Consider the following 12,592-nt stretch of genomic DNA (forward strand, 5'->3'; position numbering starts at 1 on the left):
TACCCCAAGCCGAAAATATATAACCCATCAAGGACTTTCTCTTATCCCGATCACCACCAAGGTCCGCATCACAATATTTGACAACACAATCACCATTACCATTGTTCTCTTTCTGATACAATAAGCCAACATCCATGGATCCCTTCAAATACCTTATAATCCATTGCAAAGATTCCCAATGTGGTTGGCCTGGATTACTTATAAATCTACTCACCACACTAACTGCATGAGCGATGTCCAGTCTAGTACACACCATCAAATACATAGTGCAACCTACAGCACTTGCATATGGTGTCTTAGCCGTGCTCTCCCTCACTTGTTCACTTTTTGGGTGTTACTTGGATGGCAATTTGAAGTGGGGTGCTAAAGGGGTGATCACGAGATTTGCACCACCCATGTTGAAACTCTCTAAGACCTTCTCAATATACTTCCTTTGAGAGACAAATATCTTCTGATTCTCCTTATCCTAAAATATATCGATCCTCAAAATTTTCTTGGCTTCTCCAAGGTTTTTCATCTCAAATTTAGAACTCATCATCTTCTTTAAATTATCAATCTCATCCATATATTTGCAAGCAATCAACATACAACATGAGATAAATGAACTCCCAATTCGACAACTCTTTGTAATACACACAAAGATCAAATGTGCTCCTCTTGAAGCCAATACTAAGCATAAACATGTCGAATTTCTACCATTGCCAAGCCATAAAGGGATTTTTGAAGCAAGCATACCATGGCACCCTTTGCATATCCTTTGGGTCTCCATGCAAGAACGTCGTCTTGATGACCAATTGATGCAACTCAAGACCCTTGTGAACCACAAGTGATAACAAGATCCGAATAAAAGTGTGTCTCACCACCGGAGAGAATATTTCATTGAAATTCACTCCCTCCTTTTGAGCATAACCCTTGGCAACCAATTGAGCTTTGAACCTTGATGCCTCAACTCCGAGTATACCTTCCTTTTTCTTGAACACCCACTTGCAACCTACAACCATTCCACCTTTAAGCTTATCTACTAACTTCCAAGTTTGATTCCTATGCAAGGAATCCATCTCCGCATACAAGGCCGCCTTCCACTTTACCGAATCTTTTGAAGCTAAAGCTTCCTCAAAAATGTTAGGCTCCGAGTCCACTTCTTCCGCAACTTCGAGGGCATATGTAATACAATCCGTAAAACCGTATCTCACCGGTGCCTTGGATTGTCTCCGTTCTCTATCACGAGCCAAATTATAATCATGGAAGTCATCAACATCAACCGCCTCCTCATTGGTATGATCAACTACCTCATCAACTTGTTCTTGACTCACTTGTGTATCACGATGCTCCTCATGAGTCACTTTCTTTCTTGGATTATCCTCAATCCTAAGATCGAATGTCTCCTTGTCAACTTCACCTCCACTCGAAGATTCTCCATCCTTCACCAACCCAAGCATCTCACTCTCCTTGAACACCACATCCCTACTAATCACACACTTCCTCGTATCCGGATTCCAAAGTCTATAGCCTCTGACACCCTTCGAGTACCCCAAGAAAATGCATTTCATAGATCTTGAATGTAACTTGCCTTCATTTACATGAACATACGAAGTGCAACCAAAAACCTTGAGATTACTTAAATCTGATGCGTGCTTGGACCACTTCTCCATTGGAGTCTTGAACTCAATAGCACTCGACAGACACTGATTGATTAAGTACACCGCGATATTCACCTCCTCCGCCCAATAACTTGTAGGTAGCTTAGCCTTGGAAAGCATACTTCTCACTCTTTCCAAAATGGTCCTATTCATACGTTCGGCAAGATCATTTTGTTGAGGAGTCATCCACACGGTCTTGTGTCACATAATTCAATGCTCATTGCAATAGGAATTGAACTCCTCATTGCAATACTCAAGCCCATTATCCGTTCCATTTGGAGCATCTTCATCTTCTTTCCAATTTGGTGCTCAACCATAACCTTCCATTCTTTGAACTTAATGAAGGCTTCATCCTTGCTTTTCAACATGTAAACCCATACTCTTCTTGAGTAATCATCAATGAGGGTCATGAAGTATCTATAAGCACCCATTGAATTTGTTCTTGCGGGGCCCCATACATCGGAATGAACATAATCCAAGATCCCCTTGGTTCGATGCACTGTGATGTTAAACTTCACCCTAGCTTGCTTGCCATAGATACAATACTCACAAAAGTCAAGTTTCTCCTCCTTGTGCCCACACAAAAGCCCTTGTTTACTAAGCTCAATTAGCCCTTTCTCGCTAATATGGCCTGGCTTTCTATGCCAAAGTGTGGTGTCGCTCACTTTCTCATTCATTTCACTTTGAACCACACTTCCATCTAGCACATACAAGTCATTCTTCTTAGAAGCCTTCATCGCTACCATTGAACCCTTCAAGACCTTCAAAGTGCCTCTCTCGGCCTTATAACTATATCCATGCTCATCCAATATACCAAGACAAATCAAATTCCTCTTCAACTCGGGAATATACCGCACATCTGACAAAGTTCTCACAACTCCATCATGAAGCTTCAACTTTATTGTACCAATCCCCCTCAACATTGCAAACTGCATTGTTCCCCATGAGAACACATCCTCCATCTAGTTCCTCTAATGTATCAAAATAACTCCTCATAGGACTCATATGGAAAGTACAACCCGAGTCAAGTATCCACTCAACATTATTGTCTCGGTCAATTACAAGCAATACTTTGGAGCTTTCATAACTTCCGAGGCAACACTTGCATCTCCATCGGATTACTTCTCCTTTCCTGTTCTAAGCCCCTCCAGACAATCCTTCTTGAAATGCCCCAATTGATTACAACAGAAACATGGCATTTTGTCTCTTGATTCCGAGGCAACACTTGCATCTCCATCGGATTACTTCTCCTTTCCTGTTCTAAGCCCCTCCAGACAATCCTTCTTGAAATGCCCCAATTGATTACAACAGAAACATGGCACTTTTACCTCGCCAATTTCTACCACTAGGCCGATCTAAGGTTCTACCTCTCATCGTGAGCCCCAACCCATCATTACTCTTGCCACTCAAGCTCTTCTCTGCATCCTTAGCAACTATCGCTGCTATAACTTCCTTCACATCCAAGGTTTGTCTTCCATACTTGAGAGTATCCATAAAGTGCTCGTTTCCATGAGGCAAAGAATTAAGCCAAATCACCGCTTGGTCCTCACCCTCAATTGAGATTTACATACTCTCCATTTCTTGAATCAACTTAGTGAAGTCATCAAGATTATCACTCAAAGACCTTCCCTCTTTCATTTTGAAACCGTGTAGCCGTTGCTTCAAATTGATGCGGTTTGGTACCAATTTAGCCATGTACCTTTCTTCCAAAACTCTCCAAACATCTGCCGCTGATGTTTCCTTTTACACCTCTCTCAATACTCTGGCTCCAAGACCAAGAATTATTGAACTATATGCCTTTTTCAATAATTCCCTCCTCTCTTAACATCCATTGTTTCCAGTAAATATTCTTCACCTTCTAAAGCCACATCTAACCCTTTCTTGACTGACACCGCCTTCATTTTCATCTTCCAAAGGCCAAAATCATTTGAGCCCGTGAATTTCTCCACCTCCAACTTAGTAGACATGGTCAAGTTTGTTTGGGAACACTATAATCAACCTAGCTTCAACCAAGGGAACCTCCAATTCCACTACAAAAAGCTAACAACAACAAGCTACACAAAAGCCCCAAATCTCCAAACTTCAATCCCTAGTTTTTCTCCAACTTAGGCTCTGATACCAATTTGTAGAGATTCAACCTGTGTATAGCAAGCAATATATATATATATATATATATATCCACAAACAAGCAGCACACAACCCACAACTAGTCCACAAACAAGTAAATATAGATAAAATAGATGATTTTAGAACAAACCCAATGAAAAATCTAGAGAAAGAAAGACAAGCACATAAATATAAGAGGAGAGAAAGAGAAAAACACATAAAACTTTTACGTGGTTCGATCAAGGTGATCTACGTCCACAGGCAAGCAAGGAGATGACGATTTTCATTAACTTAAAGATATTACAAGCTTAATCACCAAGAGCATGGCACCATTGATGGGATTTTGAAGAACCCACTGTTTCTCTCTCTAAAACCAGGTAGAAAACCCTCTCAATACTGTTTGGCATGAAATCCTAGGCTAACATATCATTAAAGAGGGGCAAAATATTACTTTCATAATTTTTTTTTTTTTTTTGTTGCTTCCTTCCTCTTCACTTCATCACCAAACATCATCCCATTAACTCCTTATGTTCACCATTAATTTAGAGTCATAAAAACAACACTTACTAAGAAATTCAATGTTGGCATTTATTCCATTATAAAATACAATTTACATATATATGTATGTAAAAGAAGCTCCCTCCCGCCCCCCTTCTCTCTCTCTCTCTCTCTTTCTCTCTCTCTTTGCTTTCTCTCCCCATTTATCTCTCCTACGCTTTAGTTTCTCTCCTCATTTATCTTTATACTTTTTTTCCCCCTCAACATTTCTCTAACATTTCTCTATATTACGTTTTTTTCTCTTCTATTGCATTGTCTCCCTGCTTTCTCTAATTTTGCTTTTAACTTTCACTATATAAGTTCCAACTTCGTTTCAAAAGTATATTTATCATAATATATTTTCTGTTGAAGGAAATAATAGTTTTTAGCTTTCTCCCCCCATTTCAAACCTTTCCAATTCCTCTCCTTTCTTCTGTCTTTCTTTAGCTTCTCTCTCTTTTATTCACCTTCTCTACGTTTCTCCTTCTTGCACAAAACTCCCTCCTTTTTCTTTCATTGTAAAAAGTTTCTCTCTTAATTTCTCTATTCACATTTTTCTCCCCTTCTCATCTCCTGCATTCTCTTTGCTTTCTCTCTAATTCCTCTTCATCTCTTTTCTCTATATACTCCTTCCTACACTTTTTCACCACTTTCTTTGTACACTTCCACTACATTCTATATACTCCCTATTTTCTCCCCACTATCTTAGTTTTATCAAAAGACTTTTTCTCTACTTATCTACCAAATTACTTCTCGACACTCTCTCTCCATTCTCTCTAATTTCTCTAGTATATCCCCCCAGCTTAGTTCTATGGTTACTGCCACAAGGTAAATTCATTTGTTTTACAAGCTAGAAATGCCAAATTTTATAAAATTCCATTTATGCCTTTCCATTTATGTCCTTTACTACATCATTACAATTAGTTTATAAGTATTCTTGTCATAGTATTTCGTTACATATATGGTATTCGCTTATATGAAAGTTTGGATTCTTAAATTCGTAGTCTAAGATTTACTAGGTCAAAACTTTTTAATTTTCTTCTCGAATAAAATAAATTCTAAGTTTTTTATTCTTTTAGTTTTTTTTACTTTCAAAAAAAAAAAAATTTCTTATTAATTTTATAATTTATAATTTTTTTTTAAATTTTTTTTGAAGTTATATGTCCATTTAGATTTTTACACTTATAGTTTTTTTTGTTGTTAGATTTTATATTCATTTTTACGGTATGAGATAATAATTCTATGTTACTTACATGTGTTTTTTAGTGTTTTTAGTTTTTTTTTTTTTTAATTAAGATGTAATGTTTTCTTGTTTAATCTTCAATGTAAACAAATTGTTTTTCTTTGAAACTTTAATTTTTTTTATGTTCTAATAAAATTTGCACACTTCATATTAATTTTTTTTTTTTTTATGTTGATAGGTTAAAAATTGATTATAAGTGTAATCTCTCTTTGTTTATTAGAATGCCAAATAATTGGTTCAACGTGATATTTCTATTCAAATCCAACCGAGGCCCAAAAATGTATATAGTATTAAAAATTAAAGGAAAAAGATGCTTTGAGTTGTAATTTTCCCAATCGATCTTGCTTGTATGAAAGGAAGAACTTGAAAATTGATCTGTCACATTTTTCATACCTTAAACCCAGTGTTTTTATATTTTTTTAAAATTTTTTTAAATTTTCTTTGTTTTATTTTATCGGGGAATATGCAAGAATACAGAAAAGCTTCTGAAGCTTTGCATGCATGGAAAACCCTTATCCTTTTACTCTGTTCGATATCACTGCCCTCCTCTGTTTATTTCATCTGTTCTTCCTCTTCTTCTCGGTTTTATATCCAAATCACTGAAAGACCATGCATCATCTTTCTGTGCCATCTTCTTCTTGCATATTCCACTTTATTGTGAAGCTTACGTGGCAGCAAAATGGGATATAAATCATGTGATTGTCACGTGCATAGCTACATGCTTAGCCACGTAGAATGAAGGCTAAGGGAGAGATTGACTTGACATTAGAATGAATATATACTTTTTTTTTTTTTTATTGAACAAAACTCCAAATTAATATTAATAATAAATGATATTTTCAAATTTTGTTCTCCATTTCCGGCTGTTATTTTGTTTTTCTATTTTTCATGTGCTTGTGGTGTTTTGACTTTGAGTGCTTGCCTAAGTTGTTTCTTTGATGGAAAAATAAGCAACAAGAAGCTCCAATTATGGTTTTTTACCATATATATATAATCAACAAGAAACTCCATTCTGGTGTTTTACCATAAATATATAACCAATAAGAAACTCCATTTATGGTGTTTTACCATATATATATATATATACATCTTTTGGGAAGGTGTGGATGCAAGGCTGTCTAATGCCAAAGCAATACCTAGATTGATCAAATAGAAATCATTTTATCCATAAATAACCATCAACAAATCACCAAATTTGGCTCTTAATAAGGATAACATGTTGTGTGTCATTCTTGTTGCCGAAAAACTGCATAGAAACACTAAATATTTATATTATTCAGCAGGTGGCACGTTGGAAATGCAGAGACTTATAATAGGAATTTGATAAACCATGTGAAGAATGGGATTCCAAAGAGAAATGGATTCCCTTGAAGCTCATCTGTTTGCCAAGGATGGTGATGAGGTGGAAAGGCATTTTGGTCTCTTCAGTGCTGATAAAAAACCTTAAGTATCAACTTAGTTTCAAAATTATTTATCATAACCATATTTTTTATTTAAGGAACAAACAGTCTTCATATAATTACTTTTGTTACGAAATTGAGAGAAAAAACAAATGGCAACAGAAACAAAGAAATCGAAGAACAAATACACAATTAACGTGGAAACCCTTGACGGGAAAAACCACGGGCAGGGAGAAGCAAATCCAATATCGAAAGATTTGTACAAGGTGAGCCAAATTTCGAGATACCCTAAAAAACCCCAATGACGGCCGAACAAAAATACAGATATATATATAGTACAGAAGAAACCCTAAAATTGAACAGGTCCATACCGCGGGGGCGCTGCCCCCGCACCCGAGTCAGGCTCAGTGGTGGGCTACGGTCTCGGGCCTATCGGCCCGAGACCTCCGCTTCCACCACAGAGCCCCAAATTTTTCTCCAAAATTTAGTTTCACCAAATGGGTCGCACCGCGAGCTTTTCGGGTCGGGTCACAAACTCTAACAATCTCCACCTTGACACGAATTCCATATAAGGAATGAAAAACATACAAAACTCCAATCTTCGATAAAAGTTGCCATCCTCTTCCACAAAAGCCCCTAAAGGCAAAGCTCAACAACAAACACCAACCAAGTCCAAGCAATGCTCAAACTTGGCTACTGGAAGTGCCTTGGTCATCATGTCAGCAGGATTATCATGAGTACTCACCTTGCTGACAACAATATCTCCACGAGCAATAACATCACGTACAAAATGATACCGAACATCTATATGTTTTGTCCTCTCGTGAAACATCTGATCCTTAGTCAGATAGATAGCACTTTGACTATCACAATTGATAACCGTACTCTCCTGCTCAGAGCTCAACTCACCTATCAACCCCCTTAACCAAATAGCTTCTTTCACCGCTTCAGCTATAGCCATATATTCAGCTTCTGTAGTTGATAGTGCAACTGTTGCTTGCAAAATAGACTTCCAACTGATAGAAGTATCTCCAAGAGTAAATACATAACCAGTAGTGGACCTCCTTCTATCAAGGTCCCCAGCAAAATCTGCATCAACATATCCACGTACACCCTCCTTACTTCCACCAAACTCTAAACAAGTGTTAGTAGTGCCTCTCAAGTACCTTAGAATCCACTTGACAGCTTGCCAGTGTTGTTTGCCAGGATTAGCCATATACCGGCTCACAACACTAACAGCATGTGCAATGTCAGGATGGGTACACACCATAGCATACATCAAACTACCAACAGCGCTAGAATAAGGAACATGTGACATATACTTAATATCTCTATCCGACTGTGGTGACATATCAGCAGACAATCTAAAATGAGTAGCTAATGGAGTACTTACAGGTTTAGCGTTCTTCATTCCAAAACGCTCCAGAACTTTCTCAACAAAAGATCTTTGAGTCAAGAAAAGTTTACCTGCAGATCTATCTCTCTCAATCTCCATACCAAGAATCTTCTTTGCCGCTCCCAAATCTTTCATCTCAAATTCACCACTCAATTCTGCTTTCAATCTGTTGATATCGGATTTCTTCTTGGCCACTATCAGCATATCATCAACATAAAGCAACAAATAGATAAATGAGCCATCTTCCAACTTCCTAAAATACACACAGCTATCATATTGGCTTCTAGAATAGCCATGGCTAAACATAAACCCATCAAACCGCTTGTACCACTGACGAGGGGATTGCTTCAAACCATACAAGGACCTTTTCAACAAACACACATGATCCTCTTTTCCTTCAACCTCGAAACCTTCGGGTTGCTGCATATAAATTGTCTCCTCAAGCTCACCATGCAAGAAAGCGGTCTTCACATCTAGTTGCTCCAACTCTAAATCATGCATAGCAACTAGCGCTAACAAAGCACGAATAGAAGTATGTTTAACGACAGGGGAAAATATATCATTAAAATCAACTCCCTGTACCTGCGAATACCCCTTCGCTACTAAACGTGCTTTGTACCTCGAATCTTCAACACCAGGGATGCCTTCTTTCTTTTTGTAGACCCACTTGCATCCCACAATCTTCTTACCCTCTGGAGGTAATGCTAACTCCCAAGTGCGGTTCTTATGAAGCGACTCCACCTCTTCCTGCATAGCAATTAACCACTTTGCAGAATCCTCACATGAAATGGCTTCATAATAGTTGCGAGGATCACTGGGACTCTCGATCTCCTGTGCTGCAACACAAGCAAAAGTGACATAGTCAGCTAAACTAGAGGGCTTCTTGATCTCCCTGCGAGGTCTATCCTTGGCAATCGAATGCTCCTGCACCTCCTCAATTCTCTCTTCTTCCACATGAGTGGGTGTCTCAAATGGGCCTGAAACTGAACCATTCTGTGAAGTACTTACTTCCTCCACCCTAAACTCCACCTGCTTTGGCACACTGTCTGAAACAACGGGCTCCCTTTTTGGATGCAGCATTGCCATCTCATCAAACACAACATCCCTGTTAATCACAACCTTAGATGACTTTGGATCAGGAAGCCAAACTCTATATCCTTTTACACCCTGCGGGTAACCAAGAAATATGCCCTTCTTCGATCTAGGCTCAAGCTTACCATCATTAACATGAACATAGGCAGGGCATCCAAATACCTTCAAATCTAGATAATTAGCAGGTTTTCCAGACCATACATCTTCAGGAGTCTTGCAATCGATTGCTGCTGATGGAGAACGATTCACCAAGTAGCAAGCTGTAGCAGCTGCTTCTGCCCAAAAGTCCTGTGCTAACCCAGAATTCGACAGCATGCATCGGACTTTCTCCATAAGAGTTCTGTTCATCCGCTCAGCCACACCATTTTGCTGCGGAGTTCCTCTAACTGTGAGATGTCTAACGATCCCTTCGTTTCTACAAAACTCATTGAAAACACCATCACAGAACTCCAATCCATTATCTGTACGAAGGCGCTTCACCCTTCTTTCTGTCTGCTTCTCTACCAAAGCTTTCCATTGCTTGAAGATAGCAAATACGTCATTCTTGTGCGTCAAAAAATATACCCAGACCTTCCTGGAGAAATCATCAATGAAGGTCAACATATATCTGCCACCACCCTTAGAAGCAGTACGTGCGGATCCCCAAAGATCTGAATGAATGTAGTCTAGAGTACCTTTGGTTTTGTGAATTCCAGTACTGAAGCTAACTCTCTTCTGCTTCCCAAACACACAATGTTCACAAAACTCCAACTTCGAGATACTCCGATCACCAAGCAAACTCCGTTTGCTCAACATCGCCAAACCTTTCTCACTCATATGGCCTAATCTCATATGCCACAAACGAGTAACATCCGAATCTGACATGGACACTGAAACAGCAGCCGACCCCATTACCACAGAACCCTGTAGCCTGTATAATGTACCAACCAGGCTAGCTTTCATCACCACCAAAGCACCCTTCAGAACCCTCAAAACTCCACCTCCACCAGCAAAAGAACAACCAGACTTGTCCAAAGCAGATAAAGAAATTAAATTTTTAGAATATCTGGAACGTGACGTACCTCAGATAGTGTTCTGATAATTCCATCATGCATCTTCACCCTTACAGTTCCAATGCCGATGACACAGCAAGGATGATCATCTCCCATCAGCACAACACCTTTATCCACCGGAAAACATAAGAAGAGAACCAATCCCTATGGAGACAGATGTGAAACGAACAGGCTGAATCCAAAATCCATCCCTGCTTGCCCGAACTATCCTCAATCACTGAATAAACATCTCCATCTTCAATTTCCTCATGTGCGACACTGGCTTCGGCATGTTCCTTACTCTTTTCATTATTTTTATTCTGAAGCTTACGACATTCAGTTTTGATGTGCCCCTTTTTCTTACAGTAGTGACAAATAAGGTTTCTGAACCTTGACTTCGATCTTGGCCGACTACCACCATTGTTATTTTGATCTCTAGATGATGTTCTACCTCTAACAATCAAACCCTCTCCTCCGGAACTCCCAAAATTATTGTTATCCGAAATGCTGGTCAACTCCTTATCAAACAACTCCTTAGAATATAAGGAAGCTTTCACGTCCTCCAATTTTAGGGTTTTATTACTGTAAATCAAAGTCTCCCTAAAATTTTTATACGATGGAGGTAAGGAACGCAATAGCATTAGGGCCTGATCTTCATCATCATATTTAATGTCCATGTTCGCCAGATCCAACAAAATAGTAGAAAAATCATCTATGTGTGTTTTAATAGATGTACCTTCAACCATAGAAAGGGTGTATAGACGGTGCTTCGCAATCAGTTTCGTTGTGAGATTCTTTGTGATGTACAAAGATTCCAACTTGTCCCATAAGTCCTTTGTTGTCTTCTGATCAAGGACCTCCCTCAAAACTTCATTGGACAAGCATAGCTGAATGGTGGATAGGGCACGCTCATCAACCTCGGCTTTCTTTTCGGCATCCACGAAGACGGCATCTGCTCCTTGCCAACCAACGCCTTGTGTAAACCGTTCTGTGTCAAAATCGCCTTCATCTTGACTTGCCACATGCAGAAACTCATGTTGCACTCAAATTTCTCAATGTCGAACTTTGTTGCCATGATTGAAAGACAAAGAAAAGAAAAAAAAAATTCCCAAATAGATCGACGCGGCTCTGATACCACTTGTTACGAAATTGAGAGAAAAAACAAATGGCAACAGAAACAAAGAAATCGAAGAACAAATACACAATTAACGTGGAAACCCTTGACGGGAAAAACCACGGGCAGGGAGAAGCAAATCCAATATCGAAAGATTTGTACAAGGTGAGCCAAATTTCGAGATACCCTAAAAAACCCCAATGACGGCCGAACAAAAATACAGATATATATATAGTACAGAAGAAACCCTAAAATTGAACAGGTCCATACCGCGGGGGCGCTGCCCCCGCACCCGACTCGGGCTCAGTGGTGGGCTACGGTCTCGGGCCTATCGGCCCGAGACCTCCGCTTCCACCATAGAGCCCCAAATTTTTCTCCAAAATTTAGTTTCACCAAATGGGTCGCACCGCAAGCTTTTCGGGTCGGGTCAACAAGAATTCGGGTCACAAACTCTAACAACTTTGTATTCTAAAAATTGAATAATATAATAGGAAAACTTCCTGAATTGTAAGATTTTATGTCATCCCTAAAGTGCATTAGAAATTTATCAGAAATAAAAATAAAAAATTCATTCTTCAAATAATTCGAAGAATGTATTATATGAAAAAAAAAAAATGAAAAACTCCCCCCACTACTTACGTAAAATTCTATTTTTGTTTTCTCTTCCCATTTCTCCCTTTCTAATTCCTCTCTAATTCTTCCTCTGTAGTTTTCTCCTTTCTTTCTCTTTGTAGCCTTCTTCACTCTATCTCTTCCCTTCTTTTCCTCTCCTCTCTCTCTCTCTCTCTCTCTAGTTTCCCTCTAATCTCCCTATTTACAAAATAGAGAAAACAGAGAAGGAAAATAGAAAGAAATTAGATAGACGAAGAAAGGAGAAAGAAAAAATAGATAGGAATTGTGGAAAAGAGAAAAGCAAAGAAGAATGTGGAGAGAAAGTAAGGGAAATATTGAAGAGAGAATGTTGAGAGGAAAAGAAATGAGAGAACGAAAGCAACCCACACCACCCACATACACAGCAGGAAGAGCCCTGGGG

This window comes from Ziziphus jujuba, chromosome 10 (genome assembly GCF_031755915.1).
Source record: "Ziziphus jujuba cultivar Dongzao chromosome 10, ASM3175591v1".
In the NCBI taxonomy this organism is placed as follows: Eukaryota; Viridiplantae; Streptophyta; class Magnoliopsida; order Rosales; family Rhamnaceae; genus Ziziphus; species Ziziphus jujuba.